General features: G+C 41.5%; 1 protein-coding gene across 1 annotated transcript in view; it reads right to left on the reverse strand.

The window, feature by feature from the left end:
* Positions 1 to 22,236, reverse strand: part of LOC121080399 (excitatory amino acid transporter 1-like) — an 82,013-nt gene that overhangs the window by 42,736 nt on the left and 17,041 nt on the right. The gene's annotated exons all lie outside the window — the stretch shown is intronic.

Consider the following 22,236-nt stretch of genomic DNA (forward strand, 5'->3'; position numbering starts at 1 on the left):
TTGTTGAAGATAATTTCTTGTCACAAGTACTCAGTGAGCCAACTAGGAAAGATGCCCTCCTAGGCTTGTTGTTTGTGAATAGAGAAAGACTCGTGAGAGATGTGATGGTAGGTGGATGTCTTGGCCACAGTGATCATGAAGTGGCTGTGTAAAATTTTCGGTGTAATGAGAAAAAAAGGTCAGTAGAGTTGCTACCTTGGATTTCAAGAGAACAAACTTTAAGCTACTCAGGGAGCTAGTTAGCAGTGTCCAGTCAGATTTTGTTTTTGAGGGCTTAGGGGTCCATGAGTGCTGGTCATTTTTGAAGAACCACCTTTTAGAAGCACAGGAGCAGGCAATCCCATTGTGTCAAAAGTCAAGCAAGCGGGGCAGAAGACCAGCTTGGCTGAACGGGGAACGCCTCATGGAGCTCAAGAGGAGAAAGAAATGGTACGATCTCTGGAAGCAAGGTCAGGCTTTACAAGAAGTTTACAGCACCGTGGTTCACATATGCAGGGAGAAGACACAAAAGACCAAAGCTCAACTAAATTTGAAACTGGCCAGTGTTGTGTTAGACAACAAGAGAGGCTTTTTAATATATGTTAAGAGCAAGAGGAGGTCTAAGGGAAACATTGGACCAACACTTGTTGAACATGATCACCTGACTAATAGGGATGAAGAAAAAGCAGAGGCATTCAATGCTTTTTTTTTTTTTTGCCTCAGTCTTAAGTAATACTGATAGACCTTGGGCTTCCTGCTCCTCTGAGTTGGAGGACCATGACTGTGGGAATGTGATTTCCATTTGCAGACACTGAAATTGTAGGGGACCAGCTGTATCAGCTGAATGTTCACAAGTCCATTAGGCCTGATGGGATTCATCCCAGATTACTAAAGAAGCCAACAGATGTTACAGCAGGACCCCTCTCAGTCAAATTTTGGGAGTCTGGGAAGGTCCCCACTGACTGGAAGCTTTTGGTACTGTCCCTCACAGCATCCTTCTGGACGTGTGGGATGAGCAGGTACACCATGCGCTGGGTGAAGAAATGGCTGGACAGCAGGGCTCAAAGGGTTGTAGTGAATGGGGCTACATCTGGCTGGCGACTGGTCCCCAGTGCTGTTCCTCAGGGCTCAATTCTAGGGCCAGCCCTGTTTAATATATTTATCAGTGATCTGAATGCAGGAGTTGAATGCACCGTTAGCAAATTTGCTGATGATACTGAACTGGGAGGTGCTGTTGACTCTCTCAAAGGACAAGAGGCCTTGCAGGGGGATCTGGATAGATTGGAACATTGGGCAATCATAAGTGGCATGAAATTTAACAAGTCCAAATGCCAGATTCTGCACCTGGGATGGAGTAACACTAGGCACAAGTATAAATTGGGAGAGGAGTGGTTGGAGAGCAGCCCTGCAGAAAGGGATCTAGGGATGGTGGTTGGCAGTAGGCTCAATATGAGTCAGCAGTGTGCCCTGGCAGCCAAGAGGGAAAACCACATTCTGGGGTGCATCAAACACAGCATAACCAGCCAGTCAAAAGAGGTGATTATCCTGCTGTATTTAGCATTGGTGCAGCCTCACCTTGAGTACTGTGTGCAGTTCAGGGCCACACAATTGAAGAAGGATACAAATGTACTTGAATCCGTCCAGAGGAAGGCAACAAAGCTGGTGAAAGGGCTGGAAGGCATGTCCTATGAGGAGCGGCTAAGGACTTTGGGCTTGTCTAGTTTGGAGAAAAGGAGGCTGAGGGGTGACCTCATTGCTCTCTACAGCTTCCTGAGGAGGGGAAGTGGAGAGGGAGGTGCTGAGCTCTTCTCCCTGGGATCCAGTGATAGCATGCATGGGAATGGTTCAAAGCTGCAAGAGGGGAGGTTCAGACTTGACATTAGGAAGTGTGGTCAGACACTGGAACAGGCTTCCTAGAGAGGTGGTTGATGCCCCAAGCCTGTCAGTGTTCAAGAGGTATTTGGACAATGCCCTTAATAACATGCTTTAACTTTTGGTCAGGCAGTTGAACCAGATGATCATTGTAGGTCCCTTCCAACTGAAATATTCTATTCTATTCTATTCTATTCTGCCTCCAGTAATGATGATATGCCTTATAGAAGTTTATAATCCAAAGACATGTTTGAAGGACAGTGTAGCAGATCGATCAATTATAATTGTGGTTGAAATGGAAATAACAGATTATAGGTGAACAACTGCCCATTATCGAAAAATGGAAAATGAAAAATCAGGGATGAAAACAAGGGTAGATGGCCTGAGGATAGCATTACAGTCTTCTGTTTCTGAGAGATAACAACCTTCTTCCTGTGGTTTGGTCTCCAGTTGGTTCTTCTGCAATCATCTGTGTTGCTGATGCAGTGATTCAGAAAGTACTTTGTGTCTCAGATTTTATAGCATTGATGAAAGGACGATATGTGTTTCTGTTGCTTCTGTGCAAGTACTCCCAGTAGTTTTCATGGTGTCCCCAAAATGCACCTCAGAAGCATTCTTGATTTTTGGTCTTCATGAGTGGTTATGGCAAAGATGAACTGACAAGGAAGCAAGTACGATGAGGTAAACAAGTGAAAGGAGTAGGAAAGTGAAATCTGTTAAAGTCCGAACGGACCGTCTGTGTATCTAAGTATCTCTGTGTGTAACTCTTCACAGGTTTTTGGGTTGTTTTTTGTTGTACTCTGATATGGCTGTTATTATTTGTTACCTTCCCAAAAGTGGCATAATTAAGAGCTGTTGATATTTTTGTGCATAGTTCTTTCCTTCTTTCTTGATATACAGTTTGCTTTATCTGTTTTATTTTTAAGTCTGATTTCATGTCGACTGAGTGAATTTACATTTGCTGAAGGTGAGGTGATTCCCAGATCCTGGAAGAGTTTTTTCTTGGTTTTGAACTGGCTCTCAAAAGAGCTATATTGTCTCAGAAAACTGAAACTATTGACGGTAGTCATTGCCTTAGAGTAATTGGTAGGTGAAATCTTAATAGGTAAAGACAGAGAAACCCCTTCAATTTGATATGAAATTCTAAGGAGTACAACAGTAGAAGTTTTAACATAAACCTATTGGGAAATTATTAACTGGGCAACAGATTCTTATTGAAAGGCTATCAGAAACAGAAAAAGATAGTGTCCGCTGCCCTTGCTTGCCCTCCCTGCATCTAGCCACCAGTGGGGACTAAACTGCTAGTTCCTCAAGTTTAATAGTCAATGATAGCTATATCTGTGAACTCTCTAGTTTAATTTTGAAACTATTAACTTCTGGCTTGTGGCAATGTACAACACAATTTAATTGTGTGCTGTCTGAAGAAGTACTTCCTTTTCCTTATTATAAATGTGCTCCCTAATTACTTCATTGGACACCCCATACTTTCTTTATTATGAAAAATCATTACGAGATATAATAATAACTAGTCACTCCATCTAAGCCTCTACAAGTTAGTCATAATTTCTGTGGATTTTTATGGAGATCTTCCATAGTTGCACGCTTTTGAAGCCAAAAAGTTGTAGTCTGCTTAATCCCTCCTTGCATTTTACTGGAACTCTATACCACTAGTAAGCCTTGTCACCTTCTCCAGACTGTTCACAGTGAATTTGAGAACTCTTGCCTGTGTACTAATGGCCAACTGAGAACTTGTGATTAGGTGTAGTATAGGTGTAGCACGTTTGCCTTTCCCAGGTGTATTACTTCGCACTTGGCACCTTTTTAGTTCATCTGTCACTTTATCAGTCATTCATTATTGAAAATATCATTCTTTACAGTTTCAATCTTCAGTATCCTGAATAAAATGCTTGCTCTCAGTGTCCAACTTCCCAAACTGCTGAAGAAACTTGGTTTTGCATTTTGGAAATTTTGCAGTATAAAATATAAACCCAACTCTTTTCCATTTACAATCTAATGTAGCTATATTTTGCATTTCATCATATTTTTGTGGGGTTTAATTTTCAGGTATGTTGTTTTCCTGTAACCAGTTCATATTTCTTTGCATTAAACTCAAAAAACATTGTTATGAATTGTCCCTAAGATATTTTTGGTCCTTCTGCCTTTGATTGAAATAGAAATGTTAATAAAGTGTGGATTCACAACAGTCCATCAGTGCTCAGACAAGATGCTTTAACTCTTACATGTTCTTACAAAAAGTTTTTGCTTTTTGTTTTGACAGTGACTTGCCTGTCAGCAAGCAGTCTTGATGTTATGCATTTGAACTAAGATAAAAAAATCAAAACTAAGCCTTTGTGGATAGGAGGTTGTTACCTATTATCAACTCAATTGGAATCCCATGGAGAATGCAAACCGAGTATGTGTGTAACAACCTGTTATTCAGTACTTTGTGAAACAACTAAAAGTAGTGGTCCACTAATAAAAGCTATATTTTACAATGAAATTTAAATCAGCCTTTAATTAAGGACCACTAGCAAACTCAAATGATTTTAGAAGGTTTTTCTGCTTTTCCTGTCTTTAATTATTGCAGACTTTCTTCTTGAACACCCTTGCTGTTTGTGCATTTCTGCTTGCAGAGAATAAGACTTCAAAAACTACACTATGTTCCACCATTGGATGCTGCAAATCATGCTTAGGTTTTCTTTTTTAAGGTATAATAATTTTTTATTTTATACAGTGTTGTTATATGCAGGGATTTCATCTCTTCTCTCACTATGTTTTAATTTTTAGTGAGATCTGGGTTCACTTAAAACTGTTCTCTCAGGCTCTTGTGAAGATAGATTGCTGTGTATTTCCTATTGCAAAATTGTTTCAGAAATGGTTCAAATTGAGTTATATTTTCATGTTATGATCCTTTCTGTAGCTCCTTGCTTTTAGTATTTGCATAGATTAAGATATATAGCACTTTCTGAGTAAGAGGCTCCACCCAAAGCTAAATTTATCGTAAAAATACATATGATGTTTCATTAAGATTTTCTAACATCTGTGCCTCACACAATGCTTTCTGACTTCTAACTGGGTATAGTTTGTTTCTTCCTGGAGCACTTTCTGCACTCCTGATCCCTTAACCAGTTGTCCCAAGGCCCTGAAGTCTCTCTTTATTGCCCTCAGACTTCTTGTTGCAACTTCATTGCTGCCTACCTGAAAAATCAGTAATGGATAATAATCTGAGGGCTGTACCAGAGTAGGAAACTTTCTCTTCACATCTTTAACCTGGGCCACAAGGAGGAAGCAGACTTCCCGAAGAAGTGGCTCCAGTCTGCATATTGGGCCTTTTGCTCCCTTCAGAAGGGAGTCTCCTATGACAACGACCCATCTTTTCTTCTTTATGGAAGCAGTTTTGACACAGGGCATAGGCTGACTTAACCTTGGCAACACCTACAAACTAGATTAACTGCTGTCCTCATTATTGTTTGGTTCCACTTGCAGAGCCTCATACCTATTATGCAAGGGCACCTGGAAAGGTGGGGTACTCACAGAGGAGATGCACCTGCTGCGCTGGGCAGGAACTTGTCACCATTGCCCCCTATCCCTCAAGTCACTGTGTTCAGCCAGGTGGAGAGAAGATAGGGAATCCTCTGTATCATGTATCCTGTCTGCCTGTTGGATTTGTCTCAGGGAAGGTAGGGTGTTATTCCAGTAGTCTCTCTCTCACACTCCCTGATACTCCTCAACCTACTCACCTCCTCCTGGAGCTCTGCCACTAAATGGAGTTCTTCCTCTACTTGGGTGCACCTCCCACAGGTGTACTCACTACTGCCATCCAGTACTGGCATAAGAGCAGGGCACACCCTGCAGTCTGGCACCTGGGTGGCAGCATGTTCCTACTGGAGATCTGTCTGGGCAGCTGCGTGAGTTGCAGTGGGTGCAGAGTTTAGAGAGGGCATGGCTTTCTGCCAAGTGGATACTGTTGCTCCCTGGTCGAGCTTGGCAGGGCTTCAGCTCCCTTCCTGCACACCCTTCCTGCTAGCACTCCCTAAGGGCTTCTTTTATACCTATGGGGAGACTTGACCACCGTTGTCAAGCGAGCTGCGGGCTCCCGGTGGGTCTCTCTGCTCCCTCGGTTCGGGGAAACCCCACCTGTGCACTGCGCTAGAGCACTCCGCTGCCGATCATGCCAGCACCGGAGCTGCTCGCCTCGGGGACTGAGTGCTAGTTTCAGTCACACCACGTTTAAATCTCCCGCCGTTGCTCATAACTAGAGTCAACTGAGATCAGTATAAAACTTCTCATAAATTTGATGGGTTTTGATTGTTTTGACTTCTAAAATAACTTCTTTAGGACATGCAAATCAGAGAATTTTGGGAAAGTTAGAAAATTTCCAATTTTTAGAATTTGGAAAATAGATTCATTGCTCTGGTGACCAGCTAAATTGAGCAAATACTGCCTAATTGTTTTTCACTTTTCAAGTATGAACTATATGAACTGAACCAGGAATGCAATATTTTTTAAACTGAAACACAGAAGAGTAAGACTGATTTCTGTTAATATTTTTGGCTTCCGGCTTTACTGTAAGTACCCAAGATATTGCACAGGCAATATAGACGGTTATAGGTTTGTTCTGCTTGAATGAATTAAAGGGAATTACTGCTAGGCCCCTCCTTTTTCTTCATGAGAAGGATAATGCTGGCTCCACAGCATTTGTTCCCCTCTCTGGAATCCTGTTAAATGAGAGTTTTTCCATCTGTTGAAATTACCACAAACATTTGTGGCTGATATGAGACATCACCTGGGACCTTGTAGTAAGAGATAGCATTTTTTTTCCACCATAGACTTGTCAACAAGTAGACAGGAGGACACTGGAACTACATAGACATAGTAGACTAGAGGTTCCTTGACATCAGTGTGACAGCAGAAAAAGCACCTAAACTCCAAAAGTTTCCCAGAGAGTTTGCAATGTATCATCTCTCTTGGATAAAATTCCAGTGTTTTGTTGTTGTTTTTTTTTTAATCTATCAAATAGAAAAGCAAGAAATGGCAACTTTTTTTCTTCTCATAACCATTTTAAAGTAATCTTTATCTAGCTTTTAGAATAACCAGCAAAAAAGTATCACACAAAGCTATTTCTAGAAGTATTATTTGCAACTACTGAGAATGCCTGTTTTGTTCGTATATTATTTAGCAGGTATCAGTCATCAGTCTTGGCAAGATCATACAATTATAAACTAAAGAAAGAATGCAATTTTAATACTCACTATCACCATGAGCAATAGTTAGCAATGGAATTATAAAATAAGGAGCCACAGAACTGCTTGTCAAAGCAGTTCAATGCCTCTTTGATTTCCCCAATATCTCTCCAGAATGTCCAAACATAATGACCAAAAAGACATTTTTGTCATGATTTATTTCATGTACAGGAGCAAATGTTGCAAGAATAAGAAGCCATACAGAAGTCTGAATCACAGAATCATAGAATACCTCAGGTTGGAAGGGACCCATAAGGATCATCAAGTCCAGCTCCCTGCTCCTTGCAGGACTATCCAAAACTAAACCATATGACTAAGAGCATCGTCCAGATGCTCCTTGAACTCTGACAGGCTTGGAACTGTGACCACTTCCCTGGGGAGCCTGTTCCAGTGACCGACCACCCTCTCAATGAAGAACCTTTTCTTAGTGTCCAATCTGAACTTCCCCTGACGCAGCTTCATTCCATTTCCTCATGTCCTATTGCTGGTCACCAGAGAGAGGAGATCAGCACCTCCCCCTCTGCTGTCCCCCTTGAGGAAGTTGTAGACTGCGAAGAGGTCACCCCTCAGCCTTCTCTAAGCTGAACAAGCCAAGTGACCTCAGCCGCTCCTCATAAGTCTTGCCCTCGAGGCCTTTCACCATCTTGGTCACCCTGCTCTGGACACACTCTAGCAATTTGTTGTCCTTCTTATATTGAGGCACCCAAAACTGCACACAGTACTCGAGGTGGGGCCGCACCAGTGCGGTGTAGATTGGGACAATCACCTCCCTTGACTGGCTAGCTATGCTGTGCTCGATGCACCCCAGGGCACGGTTGGCCCTTTTGGCTGCCAGGGCACACTGTTGACTCATATTCAACTTGTCATCAACCCAAACCCCCAGATCTCTTTCCACAGGGCTGTTCTCCAGCCTCTTGTCCAACAATTTGTATGTACAACCAGGATTACCCCGTGCCAGGTGGAGAATCCAGCACTTGCTCTTGTTAAATTTCACACGGTTGGTGATTGCCCAGCTCTCTAGTCTATCCAGATCTCTCTGTAAGGCCTCTCTACCCTTGAGGGAGTCCACAGCACCTCCTAGTTTAGTATTGTCAGCAAACTTACTTAATGTACATTTGACTCCTGAGTCCAGATCATTTATAAAAACATTAAAGAGCACTGGCCCTAAAATAGAGGCCTGGGGAATCCCACTGGCTGCCAGCCTGATGTATCTCCATTTACTATAACCCTTTAAGCCTGACCCGTCAGCCATTTGCTCGCCCAATATACTATGGACTTCTCTAGCCGCATGCTGGACAGTTTACCCAGAAGGATACTGTGAGAGACAGTATCAAAAGCTATGCTAAAATCCAGAAACACCACATCTACTGGCTTCCTTTGTTCAGCTAGATGGGTAACCTTGTCATAAAAGGAAATTAAGATAGCTAAACAGGACTTTCCCCTCATGAACCCATGCTGGCTATGACCAATGCCTGCATTGTCTCTCAAGTGGTTTTCAATAACTCCCAGAATAACCTTCTCCATACTTTTGCCAGGCACTGAAGTGAGACTGACAGGCCTGTGATTACCAGGGTTTTCCTTCTTACTCTTCTTGAAAATTGGGGCAATATTTGCCAGCTTCCAGTCGACTGGGACCTCTCCAGACTCCCAAGACCCTTGAAAAATAATGGAGAGAGGCCCCGTGATGACATCAGCCAGCTCTTTCAGTACCCTGGGATGAATCTTATTGGGCCCCATAGATTTATGCGCATCCAGCTGGAGCAGCAAGTCTCAAACAAGTTCAGGGTCGGCTGGGAGCTTATCATTCCTCCAGTCAGGGCCTTCCAACACAGGGCTCTGAGGGTCCCAGGGCCCATCATTGGTGTTAAAGACAGAGGTGAAGGAGGCATTAAATAGCTCTGCTTTGTCTATGTCCCTATTTGTGAGGTGACTGAACTCATCAAGCAAGAGCCCAATGTTATCTCTGATTCTTGTTTTGCTGTTAACATATTTTAAAAAGCTCTTTTTGTTGTCCTTCACAGTGCTGGCCAGCTTGAACTCTAATCGAGCTTTGGCCACACATTTTCTCCCTACAGTGGTAAACAGCATCTCTGTAGTCCTCCCATGTTGCCTGTCCTTGCTTCCAAAGTCTGCACACTTTCCTTTTCCACCTAAGTTCTAGAAGATCCCTGCTCAGCCAAGCTGGCCTGCCCCACTTGCTTGACTTCTGATGCTTTGGAATTGCCTGCTCCTGCACTTTTAAGAGATGGCTCTTAAAAAGTGACCAGCATTCCTGGACCCCAATACCCTCAAAAGCAGATTCCCAGGGAACCTTACACACTAGCTCCTTCAGCAGCCCGAAGTCTGCTCTCCCCATATCCAGGGTTGAAGTTTTGCTGGCAGTTTTTCCTACTATCGCCAACGATTTGGAACTCAGCTACTTCCTGGTCACTGTGACCAAGACAGCCACCAATCACCACTTCGCCCACAAGCCCCTCTCTGTTTACAAACAAAAAATCTAGAAGGGAACCTTTCCTAGTTGGCTCCCTTAGTACCTGCACCGAGAAGTTATCTTCAACATGCTTCAGAAATTTCCTGGACCTGTTCATGTCCACTGTATGATATTCCCAGCTGATGTCTGGGAAGTTAAAATCCACTCATAAGGACAAGGGCAGCTGATCTAGAAATATCCCTTAATTCCTTGTAGAATAATTCATTGGTGTCATTGTCCTGGCTGGGTGGTTGATAGTAGACTCCCACAACAACATCCACTTTATTTGCTTTCCCCTTCATCTTTACCCAACCATGTCATCACCAACTGTAAGCACCATGCATTCCAACCCCTCCCTTACATACAGCATCACCCCCCTGCCTTGCCTGCCATGCCTATCCCTCCTGAAGAGCCTATAACCATCCATCATGGCACCCCAGTCACAGGATTCATCCCACCAAGTTTTGCTGATGCCAATGATGTCATAGCTCTGGGACTGGGCCAAAGCTTCTAGTTCCTCTTGTTTATTCCTCATGCTGCACGCATTAGTATAAAGACATTTCAAATGTGCTCCAGTGTACTCAGCACATTGTGGAGCAGACTGAAGGACCTTGCTAGCACACTGTCCCTCAAACATTGGTGTGCCGCCCCCAGGCTTATCTCTAGTGAGCCTGGTTTTATCCCTTTAACCTTTCAAATCTAGTTTAAAGCTCTTTCAATATGAGAAGGCAGTAAAAGGGCAGAATAAAGAAAGCACAATAATTGAAATCCACATCATCTCTTTCCATCTTGCAGAGAATTTCTAAAGCTGTAAAAATGGGGGCCCATTGCAAAGTAGACCTATTAGCCAGAATGACTCCTGCGCCTGTTGTGCTCTCTGGAATTCAACTGGAGGTGTGGGAGGCACAGATCCATGCAATCTCCATTGAGACTTCTGTCTGTCCTTGGATATCTGCCATGTTTAGGGAACAGTGTAAGAGGCAGACAGAGAAGACAGTTGTTACTCTGCACCTTCTGCCACTGGACAGCTGTTATGCCTATATAATTTCATGTCAATAACTATCAGTGACAAATACAGTAACAAATCTTTCATCTTCACATCAAAAAGAGATCTTTCCAAGGGGTACTGACATGAGAGGGAAAATCCAGCTGCTTATACCCAGGTTTTCAGAATGCTTAATTTACATATGATACAGATGCAAGTTAATCAATTACATAAAATTAATAACATTTTTTTCAAAGCATTGTGACCAAGAAGGCAGCTTTTATATTAGCATCTTTGTAAAGAGGAGTCTAAACTCAGGATTTATGTATAAGACTTAGGGAAGCTATTTATTCCACATACCTATGCTGTTAGCAAAAAAAAAAACCCTAAACAACAAAACCCTAAACTCAAAAAAACAAGCTAACTGAGAAAGTAATATATTCAGTAAGGAAAATCAGATGATGTTATAGTTTTTATATATTATATATATCAGATGACGCTACATGCTGGCATCTGCTAGCATTGTTCCAAACCATAGGCTTATTTAAAGAACTATTCTCTAAAAAACATCTTGTAAGTGATGTCAGATCTGACCTGGCATGACACAAATTACCTGACCTTCTTTATAGACAAAAGTAATAACACAGAAATATTCCATTCCTCCCCACCCCAATAAAATCATAGAATCATTTAGGTTGGAAAAAACCCTTAAGATCATCGAGTCCAACCTAACACTGCAAAGTCCACCACTAAACCATGTCCCTAGGTGCCACGCCTGCACATCTTTTTAAAAGCCTCCAGGGATGGTGACTCAACCACTACCTCGGGCAGCCTGGCCTGTTGCAACGACATGCTTTTATTGGATGGGGAAGGAAGAGGGAAGAGTTGTCTGAAAAAAAAGGTAAGTTATTTTTTTAATAACATTTTGTGTATTAAAAGAAAGGCACAAGACAAAAACCAACACAGTCCTAGGATGGTCATGGATTGGTTAGTCATAGCAGGCTTACAGCTGTAGGAGATATCTACAGGGTTACTCTGTAGAAAGCTTCCAATGCAAATATACAGGCAGCTCAAATACACTGGCAATCCAAAAGGTGCTTTACTCATAGACAATCTGTCAATTCTGTTCTTTTAGAATCATAGAATCATTTAGGTTGGAAAAGACCTTTAAGATCGAGTCTAACTATTAACCTAGCACTGCCAAGTCCATCACTAAACCATGTCCTTAAGTACCACGTCTACACGTCTTTTAAATACCTCCAGGGATGGTGACTCAACCATTAGCCTGGGCAGTGTGTTCCAGTGCTTGGCAACCCAGCCTGTCCAGATCCTTCTGCAGAGCCTTCCTACCCTCAAGCAGATCAACGCTCCCAGACAACTTGGTGTCATCTCCAAACTTCCTGAGGGTGCACTCAATCCCCTTGTCCAGATTGTTGATAAAAATATTAAACAGGACTGGCCCCAATACTGAGCCATGGGGAACACCACTTGTGACTGGCCACCAACTGGATTTAACTCCATTCACCACAACTCTTTGGCCATCCATCCAGCTTTTTACCCAGTGTAGAGTACACTCGTCCAAGCCATGAGCAGCCAGTTTCTCCAGGAGAACGCTGTGGAAAATGGTGTCAAAGGCTTTACTAAGGTCCGGGTAGACAACATCCACAGCCTTTCCCTCATCCACTAGGCGGGTCATCTTGTGGTGGAAGGAGATCAGGTTTGTCAAGCAGGACCTGCCTTTCATAAACCCATGCTGTCTGGGCCTGATCCCTTAGTTGTCCTGCACGTGCCACGTGATGGCACTCAGGATGATCTGCTCCATAACCTTCCCCAGCACTGAGGTCAGGCTGATGGGCCTGTAGTTCCCCGGATCCTCCTTCCTGCCCTTCTTGTAGATGGGCGTCACATTGGCTAACCTCCAGTCTGCTGGTACCTCCCCAGTTTGCCAGGACTGTCGATAAATGATGGAGAGTGGCTTGGCAAGCTCCTCTGCCAGCTCCCTCAGTACCCTTGGGTGGATCCCATCCAGCCCCATAGACTTGTGTGTGTCTAAGTGGAGCAGCAGGTCGCTATCCATTTCCCCTTGGATTATGGGGGCTTCGTTCTGCTCCCCATCCCTGTCTTCTAGTTCAGGGGGCTTGGTACCCCAAGAACAACTGGTCTTACTATTAAAGACCGATACAAAGAAGGCATTAAGTCCCTCAGCCTTTTCCTCATCCTTTGTCACTATGCTTCCCCCTGCACCCAATAAAGGATGGAGATTCTCTTTCGGCCTCCTTTTGTTGTGAATATATATAGAGAAATATTTTTTATTGTCTTTTACTGCAGTAGCTAAATTCAGTTCTAGTTGGGCTTTGGCCCTTCTAATTTTCTCCCTGTGTAACCTCATGACATCTTTGTAGCCCTCCTGAGTTGCCTGCCCCTTCTTCTATGAAGATATTGTGCTTTGGGAAACCTTCCTCTTAAAATTCCAATAACTAATTGGAAGATACTTTATCTTCCACCAAATCCTTCCATAAAGCGTCACACTCCTGGCAAATTTCCAGCTATAAAGATTTTGTGGCTGTTTCCCATCCCTGTATTCCTTTTAAGGCACCTTCCTTCCCAATCTCCAGACTCAGAAGAAAACCAAAAGAAACAAGTACATTCCATACAACTCTGACAGCAGGGCCAATCCCCAACAAATTAATTTGTTTGGTACCAGTTACCCTTATTCTGTCTCTTCCAACAGAAAGCCTTTCAGGGCACAGTCTGTCTCTTTTCTGTGCTTAAAGGACACAAAAGGCCCAGTCCTCACTGGGAATGCTGGACAGTATTTGGATTCTAACAGATGCTTTGGTCTTCCCTCCATTATCAGACCATCCCTACAAGACATCACGCTCAGACTGCTGAGGATCTTCTACATTTGTCATCAGACATTAAATCCATATACAAATGAATGTACATTTCTTCTTCTTTTAAAAAGACTCCTTGTCCTTCTTCTCTCTGTATGTTGGCTTAAGCACAATGAATCTATTCCTTACAATCTCTGAATCTGTGCTCACAGTTTGCTGTGCACAGGCTCCTGTAGTTGCGTGCAGCCTAATATGAGCTGGCCCAATAGTCAGAAACCAAACCTCTCAATACACACATTCAAATACAGATTTTTGAATATGCAAATACAATAGTCATAGTGGTAAGTACATGGAACACAAATCCCTGTGAGGGTTTTGACTCCACTGTCCATATGGAACTACAAAATCACCATGCAAACACAAAAAGTGTTTTCTAAACTGCTCATCACCTTAGGCCCAAACCAAACAAGCACAGAGACTGAATTACCTCTTGCCCATGGAGAAAATATTGCTTTTGATCGCAGGGTTGAGGTTTTTGGCAAGGTATCAGGGAACTCCCTGTGTGGCTGCCTGTATCATGCAGAACTGTATGTAGCTAGAGGTTCCCACTGTGTCAACATATCAACCTTTGTAAACACAAATATGGAATGTAAAATAAGAAGCGGCAAGACTATATCATGCCAGCGGTACATGCTGTATTTATTTTTTTAGTGCATATGCTCTGAATCAAAAGATCTTTGCAGGGGTTCCACTGCCATTCTCCTTCAAAATTGGGCATTTCTAAATGCACAACAGCTGATGAGAATACTTTTCAAGTTGAAAGAAACCCTATATGAAGAAATCTAATTTAAGAATGTCTATTTTTTTCTTAATACCTTTTTAGGTTTTATTTTCTCACTATAGTGTATCTTGAATCACTGTCAGTTATTAAATTGTATCCAGAGGGTATTCTTGCAATGCAGTGTTTAAGGACAACAGCTCTCCCAGCATCTTCAGTTACCAACTCCCTGCCATTGAGGAGGTTATGGAGAAGGTACATACTGTAGGAACAAAATTTCACATAAACCATCTGTGATAAAAGGATGGTTTATATTTGCATATTTTCTAATCAATTGTGATTTTTGCACTGAACCACTGTGATTTAAAAGTCAGTGCATATACTGACTTTCACATGTATGAGTATAGAAAAAAGCCAGGAAATTATCTTACATCTTATATTGTTAGGAAATGAGAAAGCATAATCTGTAAGGGGGAGCCTCTTTTTGATTGTTTGTTTAGGAAAGACTAGGCTGCTTGTGATCAAATTCAGGAAGAAAAGGATATTATTAGGATAGCAAGGAAAGCAGGATGTAAACTACTCAGGTCTAGTTGCTCTCATTAATTCCAAGTAAAATTATGTCTACTTTCTCTGCCCTACAGTAGAATTAACATTCCTGTCCAGAGAGTGAAAGACTTCAAAGATCTTAGCATGAGAAGAATAGTTTTAAGATTAACACATATAGCTTATTTAAATATTAAAGCCCAGTGTTTAGAATCAGAATATTCGTACTTGCTCTATGGCAGCATCCAGATTTTATTGAGTATTTCTCTCAGTCAAGATCAATTTGATCTGTTGATAGTGGTAAAGAAGGACATAAAGATGTAGAGCCCTCTGGCCTCAGCATTTAATCAGTTTTTGGAGGAGTAGCATATTGTTGACTAGGAAGATGATAGCCAGGTACCTCTTTATTTTCAAAAATGTGCACAAGATCCTATTTCACTAAGTACTAAGCATATGAGCTAATAGGTCATTCCCCATTTCAGAAAAGTATGCATTTCTAGTGATGACTATTTTCCAAAGAAGCTTTGACTCTCAGCTGCCTAATAGGATTGTGCTCACCACTGCTGTTTGTGCTTTCTCTCATTCTCCGCTTCTGTCAAACATACATATGAACCACAGCCTGTCAATCCTGCAGCCTCATGTTTGCAATATGCCAGCCCATTTGACATAGCTTCTTATTGGCTCTTTGACCTCAGCTATCGCTTTGAGCTGCAGTTCCTGTATGTTCACAAAGGAGAACCTGACTATTCCTTCATTTACCATCTTTTTAAAAACCGAAATCTATGACATTAAAACTTTCTATTATTATCATAGCAAACACAAACATTATCTTGTCTATGACCAAAAAATGTCAGCACTTGGTATTTACAGACATTGTAGTTTCAGCCTAAATAATAAAAACCTGTACTATCTAAGGATATTAATGAATGGACTTATACATATAATCAACTGTTTACAGATTTCTGAAAGATATATTGAATTTGGTTTATGCATGATACCAAAGTTGCTTTTGAAATGGACTTCATCCAAAAGGCATTTCAAATATTACATGAATGACATTTGAAAACTGTTAAGACTAAGACTTTGAGATGAAAGCAGTTAGTATTGTAATCAAGGACTGATGCACAAATAAACAGTGAATAAACAATGGAGAAACAATTCTGTGTGTCTCAGTAAACACATCATATGCCTAAACATGCTCCTTTGCTTCCCTGGCAATATTTGCATAACTTATGCCAGTTAATTTCATAAGATGGGTGAGACCATCAAAGACCTCAGCTATTCCAAAGGGTCCTCTTCCCTCAGCTCTGCCCACCTTTCTACTCCCAGCTGCACTCTCATGTATTTTATTCACAAAATCATGGAATGGGTTGGGTTGGAAGGGACCTTAAAGCCCATCTAGTTCCAACCCCCCTGCCATTGGCAGGGACATCTTCCACTAGACCAGATTGCTCAAAGCCACATCCAACCTGGACTTGAACACTTCCAGGGATGGGACATCTACAACTTCTCTGCTCTGGGCAACCTGTTCCAGTGTCTCACCACCCTCACAGTAAAGAATTTCTTCCTAATATCTCATCTAAATCTACTCTCTTTCAGTTTAAAACTATTGCCCCTTATCCTATTGCTACAGGCCCTACTAAAAAGTCTGTCCCCATCTTTCTTATAAGCCCCCTTTAAGTATTGAAAGGCACCTATAAGGTCTCCATGGAGTCTTCTCTTCTCCAGGCTGAAGAAGCCCAACTTTCTCAGCCTGTCTTCATAGGAGAGGTGCTCCAGCCCTCTGATCATCTTTGTGGCCTTCTTCTGGACTCACTTCAACAGGTCCATGTCCTTCTCATTTTGGGAGCTCCAAAAGCTGAACACAGTACTCCAGGTGGCATCTCTCAAGAGCAGAGTAGAGACCTGCTGGCCATGCCTCTTTTGATGCAACCCAGGATACAGTTGGCTTTCTGGGCTGCAAGCAAACATTATCAGGCCATGTTGAGCTTTTCATCCACCAGTAATCCCAAATCCTCCTCCTCAGGGCTGCTCTCAATCCATTCTCTGCCCAGCCTGTATTGATACTGGGGGTTACCCTGACCCAGGTGCAGGACCTTGCACTTGGCCCTGTTGAACCTCATGAGATTCACATGGGCCCACCTCTCTAGCCTGTCAAGGTCCCTCTGGATGGCATCCCTTCCCTCCAGCATGTCGACTGCACCACTCAGCTCGTTGTCATTGGCAAACTTGCTGAGGGTGCACTCGATCCCACTGTCCATGTCCCCGACAAAGATGTTGAACGGCACCGGTCCCAGTACAGAACCCTGAGGAATGCCGCTCATCACCAGTCTCCGCTTGGACACTGAGCTGTTGACCACAACTTTTCAAGTGCAACCATCCATCCAATTCCTTGTTCACCGAGCGGTCCACCCATCAAATCCATGTCTCTCCAGTTTAGAGACAAGGATGTCATGCAGGACAGTATCAAAAGCTTTGCACAAGTCCAGGTAGATGACATCGGTCACTCTTCCCTCATTTGTCAACACTGTAACCCCATCATAGAAGGCCACCAAATTTGTCAGGCAAGATTTGCCCTTAGTGAAGCCATGTCGGCTGTCACCATTCACCTCCTTATTTTCCATGTGCCTTAGCATAGTTTCCAGGAGGATCTTGCCAAGCACAGAGGTGAGACTGACTGGCCTGTAGTTTCCCAGGTCTTCCTTATTTCCCTTTTAAAAATGGGGGGGGTTATTTCTCCTTTTCCTGTCCATGGAAACTTCACCAGACTGCCACAACTTCTCAATATGATGGAGAGTGGCTTAGCAACTTCATCTGCCAGATCTCTCAGGACCCGTGGATGCATCTCATCAGGTCCCACGGACTTGTGTACTTTCAGGCTCCTTAGATAGTCTTGAACCTGATCTTCTCCTATAGCGGGTGGTTCTTTATTCTCCCAGTGTCTGCCTTTGCCTTCTGTGTCTTGGCTGGAGCACTTGCTGGTGAAGATCAAGGTGAAAAAGTCTTACCTGGCTCTGATGCTTGTTGGATCCTTTTGTGAATTGTTTTAAGTTACAATGCAACAAGGAGTTTTGAAATAGGAAAGTTCCTAAAAAATTCATAGATGATTGTGTGGCTAGATTATATTCCAGTAATCTTACTTGTTGGTCAAGGATTCATTCAAAAGCCACATATAGTTCTTAATACAAAATTGAAAACTTTGCAGGCTCATAAAAGGCAAATATAGATGTTAGAAAAGTGTTGTGGACTGTTCCTAGCAAGTAATGTGAACAAATGGCCACCTACAGAATATTCATGACGTCTTTTTTAAAGATCTTTTCTTAAGAAATATCCAAAGCAATTGGTGGATACCTTAACACGTTATCTCAGATTGAAAAATATCTTTTGAACAAGATAAAGATCAGCTAGTATACACAAGTTCTGCAAAAATCTAGCTTTCAGCACAGTCAAATATACTGACTTATGCTAATGCCAACTAAAATCATAAGCTTGTATCTACAATGGATCTTAACATTACAGTATAAGAAGATTTTGATTCACGTATACTGGGAAGGATGGACAGTTTCTGCTAGTTTTATGATGATTAAGAATTACCTCAAAACTTTCTAACTCTTATAGCTAATTTAGCATCTGGTAAAAGTCACTAGAATAATTTCTTTCATTTTATATTTAAAAAGGAAAAGTTCATACCATGTAAGGGTTGAATAATATACATTCAATTAGTTTACATAGTTTCAATAGTTAGCCCCCTGGTTGGCTATCTCATGTCTTCTTGTTCAGAAACTTGACAAAGTATTGTCATATATTGATAACTTAGTTTGAATTTTCAGACTGAGCATGATTCTTCAGACAGAATTACAACTGTGTGGTTGGTTCATACATTTTCCACATAAAGAAGAAAACTTGCATCATATGTAGAATATCATTGCCAATATTCACAGTAAGTTAAGATTTAATTTTACTATTTGATTTTAATCAACTTATACAGAAATTTTATACTAGTTTTCTTTTTTAGTAGTTACTCTAAAAGTCATTATCTTATTAAACTCAAACTGCTTCAACCTGCTTTAAGGTTCAAATCTGAAAAAAAACCCCAAAACATAAGAAACACACATTTCACTATGATTTTAATAGTATTTTCACAGTTCTATTTCACAAAATATCAACCAAAACAAAACCCATTTTCCCATGTTGGGCTCCTTTTGTGGCAATAATATTTACTTACATATATTGCGAGACCTAAACCCTACTGAATATTACTCTGTCTTCAAGAATGATCTACTACGTCAAAATGTACCTGACTCTTATAGACAACTTTACTATGGATAAATCTGAAGGGTACATGCTGTTTTGCTAAGAATTAAGCATTCCAAAGTGTCATAAATGACAATTTCATTTTTTTAAATTTAGAAATAACTTAGACAAATATTATTGTTATTGCTTATAATGTCTTTTGCAAATAAAAACAAATATAATGAAAATATAACTGAAAAGTTATGTTCATTTTGCTGTACTCTGATCTACCATAATATACAATAACATTTGTAGTCTGTTACAAATAGTATTTTCAAAATGACTGCTGGGGTTCTACTTTACACATATACTGTACATATTCATACTCTTACTTACACACAAGTTTTATATATGTGTGTTTGTTTAGTTCCAGAAAGCATGTCACGGAAACCAAACAAATATAACATGCTCTGAAAGGTTTTCTTTATAGAGATGTTCTGCTGAATAAATACTGCAGTGTGCAATTTAATAAAAAGAAGGGGAAAAAAGAAAAAAAAGAGAGACACAGACAGATTGTAATAGAAATTATCTTGCTACTTGAAGATTGCTATGCATCCTGGGTGAGAGCTCAGCTGGAAGTGATGTATGAGGACTCTGAAAGTCACATTGTATTGTACTGTCTTAAAAGTACCAGAATGAAGAGAATAGTTCTGAGATATTGAGATGAGGAGAGGCTATTATCATGTCCTGATGCCCTACTGAGGGAATTGAATATGTCCCTTCTCCAAAGCTCTTATCTGAAGCAGTCAGAAAATTGATAGAACTGTGAATTGTTCTAACAGTGCTTAGAAGTTCAGAGCTGAAACCTTCCTCTGGAAAGCAGCTTAGTAATATTTTTTTTTTTTTTAATTAAAAATCAAGAGGAAGCTAAAAGATCTTTTGTAAGCCTCTTCAAACAGCTTTCTCATTGTAATCTACATAATCACAATAAAAAAAGAAAATAATTTAAAGGTTAGAATACACTGTTTACTTATGAAAAGAGATGTGATAAACACTTTTACGTTCAACAATGTGAGAAAAAGAGTTCAGGAAACAGTCTGACACAGAAAACATAATAATTTTGAATTAATCTTTAACTTTCAACATTGTATGGAAATTTGGGCTTTTATGGAGATTAGTTTGTGATGTTTACTGGAAGAATCTTGAGGAACCCAATATGTGGGATGGGAAGAAGGCCTGTGGTTATCCTATATCAACTACAATAGCCAACATTATAAGCAACAGGAAAAATCTGGTAGATAAAAGTTACCTAAAAAAAAAATAATTCTTAATTCTAAGGTTCCAAACTTTGTCGGAAACTTTGGGAAAGGAGATGAAGCATGTATGTTAAACTGAGCTATAAGCAGAATTGTACAAAATATTTGCAAATAACCCTTAGAATATTTCTCTAGCTTTAATACTTGACACAAATGTTATGTTCCAACTATGCTATATATAAAGACTGGTCATGAATAATTTTAGTGAATTTGATTTCAGGAAATATATAGAATCATAAAATCATAGAATCATTTAGGTTGGAAAAGAATTTTGAGATCATCAAGTCCAACTGTTAACCCAGGACTGCCAAGCCCATCAATAAGCCATGTCCCTAAGCACCACATCTACACATTTTTTAAACACCTCCAGGGATGGTGATTCCACCACCTCCCTAGGCAGCCTGTTCCAATGCTTGGCCACCCTTTCAGTGAAGACATTTTTCCTAATATCCAATCTAAACCTCCCCTGGCATAATTTGAGGCTGTGTCCTCTTGTCCTATTGCTTATTATCTGGGAGAAGAGACCTACCCCCACCTGCATACAACCTCCTTTCAGGTAGTTGTAGAGAGCAATAAGGTCTTCCCTGAGTCTCCTCCAGACTAAACAACCCCAGTTCCCTCAGCCACTCCTGCTAAGAATTGTTCTCTAGACACTTCACCAGCTTCGTTGCCCTTCATTGGACACGCTCCAGTACCTCAATGTCTTTCTCGTAGTGAGGTGCCCAAAACAGAATACAGTATTCAAGGTGCAGCCACACCAGTGCCAAGGACAGGGTACCTGGTTGCCAGCTGGATGTAACTCCATTTACTACCACTCTTTGGGCTCAGCCATCCATCCAGCTTTTTACCCAGTGTAGAGTACACTCGTCCAAGCCATGAGCAGCCAGTTTCTCCAGGAGAACGCTATGGAAAATGGTGTCAAAGGCTTTACTAAGGTCTGGGTAGACAACATCCACAGCCTTTCCCTCATCCACTAGGCGGGTCATCTTGTGGTGGAAGGAGATCAGGTTTGTCAAGCAGGACCTGCCTTTCATAAACCCATGCTGTCTGGGCCTGATCCCTTAGTTGTCCTGCACGTGTCACGTGATGGCACTCAGGATGATCTGCTCCATAACCTTCCCCAGCACTGAGGTCAGGCTGATGGGCCTGTAGTTCCCCGGATCCTCCTTCCTGCCCTTCTTGTAGATGGGCATCACATTGGCTAACCTCCAGTCTGCTGGGACCTCCCCAGTTTGCCAGGACCGTTGATAAATGATGGAGAGTGGCTTGGCAAGCTCCTCTGCCAGCTCCCTCAGTACCCTCGGGTGGATCCCATCCAGCCCCATAGACTTGTGCATGTCTAAGTGGAGCAGCAGGTCGCTAACCGTTTCCTCCTGGACTGTGGAGACTTCATTCTGCTCCTCCTCCTCCCTGTCTTCCAGCTCAAGGGACTGAGTACCCAGAGGGAAGCTGGCCTGGAAGATCTTAAAGACTGAGGCAAAGGAAGCATTAAGTCCCTCAGCCTTTTCCTCATCCTTTGTGGCAATGTTCCCCGCCGCATCCAATAAAGGATGCAGATTATCCTTGGCCCTCCTTTTGTTTCTAATTTATTTGTAAAAACTTTTTTGTAAAAAACTGCATTTGTAAAAATGCAAAAAACTTTTTTGTAAAAACTGCATTGTTTCTTTTGTGAAAGTACCAAAACAGGCTATAGAGAAATGTCACTGGGTTGACTTCACCTTTTATACTTTATTTTCCTGAGTGTGTGAGTAACAGTCAGAACTGTTTACTCTTCAGTTTCTCAATTTATGTCACTTACATAACAGCTCATAGCTTCTATAATTATTACTTCATTTTAATTATTCTAATTTCTTTGATATTAAAAAAAATTGTGAAGGATTCTAATCATGCCTAGACTATTTCTAATGCCTTGGAGATCATATGTTCTGATATTGTTATATTGAGCACACTCACATAAATACAAATGGAAACCCAGAACATCAT

Source organism: Falco naumanni, chromosome W, assembly GCF_017639655.2.
Source record: "Falco naumanni isolate bFalNau1 chromosome W, bFalNau1.pat, whole genome shotgun sequence".
Lineage (NCBI taxonomy): Eukaryota > Metazoa > Chordata > Aves > Falconiformes > Falconidae > Falco > Falco naumanni.